The following is a 1,655-nucleotide window of genomic DNA, read 5'->3' as shown; positions in this document are numbered from 1 at the left end:
TTCTATACAGATCATTTGTACTTTTCATTCTTGTCATCATTTCTTAATTTTAAATATATTGTATGGTATCCAATGAAAGTGTTTGTGACTATCAAAAATCAAAGTGTCTATGAAATGAATTTGTTGGGTACATGTTAGTTTGCATGTTAGACTACAGGCATGAAATGAAGTGTCTTTGGAGCTTTATACCATTTTATTTTATTTTTGGCTATAACTTTCTGACCACAACACGTGATTGGAATGGAAAGGTGAATAGAAAAGTAATAAAAGCAAACGGGTGTTCATAATTTACTTAGTTATTTACTTTCATTAAATTTCGTGAAATAATTAAATAAGATAAAGTAAACATTATCTTTAGGTGAAAGAAGAAAGAAGGCTAGGCTTCTTGACAGGTCATTAAGTAATAACCACCAAACTTCAAAGTTTCTTGTGATTAAATCAACTGTAAAATACTTTACCAACTGAGCTTGTTGCCAACCTAATTCTATTCGTAGATGGGAGGACATGACTGAAAAGTTTTTGATGAAATTCTTTCCTCCCACGAAAGCAATTCAGTTAAGGAATGATATAGCAGCGTTCCAGCAATATGATGGTGAGACACCTTATAAAGCATGTGACAGATTCAAGGAATTGCTGCAGAAATGCCCTAATCATGGTATACCAGAATGGATACAAATGAAGACTTTTTACAATGGTCTCAATAATCAAACAAGGGGTGTAGTTGATGCATCAGCCGGAGGAGCTCTCTTAGCTAGGACATTCACTGAAGCATATGAAGTCCTAGAGAGGATGGCATTTAGCAACTACCAGTGGCCAACGGAAATAATGAATACACCAAAGAAGGCTGTTGGAGTGCTGGAGCATGATGATGTATTAGTATTGGCAGAACACATTTCATTTTTGAATGATACAATCAAGTCACTTAACCTGTCTACTGATGCTAGAGCACAGCAAGTGCATACCATAACCAATGTTATATCATGTGTTTTATGTAATGGTCCTCATGTTTATGATAACTGTCCAAAAAACCCTCAGTCTGTTTGTTTTGTAGGAAGCTATAACATGAACAATCCATATTCAAACGCCTACAATCAAGAATGGAGGAACAACTCAATTCTTTCATATTCACAAGGGCAGCAACAAGAATTCTCTGCTATAGCAATATATTCAAACATAATTTCACACCCTTCTGAATTTATGCAGCAGCAACAGCCTAGTCAACAAGTTGATACATCAAATACGCTGGAAAGCATGCTGAAGAACTTTATGGGAAGAAGTAATGCCCTTATCCAAAACCAAAATGCATCTATCAAAAAACTTGGAAACTCGGATGGGACAATTGGCAGAAGCAATCAAAATCAGACAATATGACACACTGCCTAGCAGCACAGAGTATCCAATGAGAAACGAAGAAGAGCACATCAAGGCCATAGAAATAAAGAATGGAGAAGAACATGTCAATGCTATAGCAATATCAGGTGGTGAAGCCGTAGATGAACCAGAAGTTATAAAGAACTACCACGAGCAGAAGCAGAAGGCATTAAATCAGAGTGAAGGAGTTGCTGAAGAGGTGGAATTTTATGATCAACCCGAAGAAACTCAAATTGCTGGCACTGAGAGCACTGTTATAGCAAAACTACAGTAAGGTCAGACTG

The 1,655-nt window shown here is 36.5% G+C and overlaps 1 non-coding gene across 1 annotated transcript; it reads right to left on the bottom strand.

Moving 5' to 3' along the window:
* Nucleotides 1-553: 553 nt before the first annotated feature.
* On the bottom strand, nt 554-659 carry LOC133304846 (small nucleolar RNA R71). The gene has a single exon (XR_009750678.1). It is a non-coding gene; the product is annotated as a small nucleolar RNA R71 (small nucleolar RNA).
* Between the last annotated feature and the right edge of the window lie 996 nt (nt 660-1,655).

The sequence above is a fragment of the Gastrolobium bilobum genome, unplaced genomic scaffold, assembly GCF_033153095.1.
Source record: "Gastrolobium bilobum isolate Gb01-03AN ecotype WA unplaced genomic scaffold, APGP_CSIRO_Gbil_v1 utg2627, whole genome shotgun sequence".
NCBI classification, from domain to species: Eukaryota; Viridiplantae; Streptophyta; class Magnoliopsida; order Fabales; family Fabaceae; genus Gastrolobium; species Gastrolobium bilobum.
Note: the sequence above shows the minus strand (reverse complement) of the source record. Positions and strands in the feature narration are given on the sequence as shown.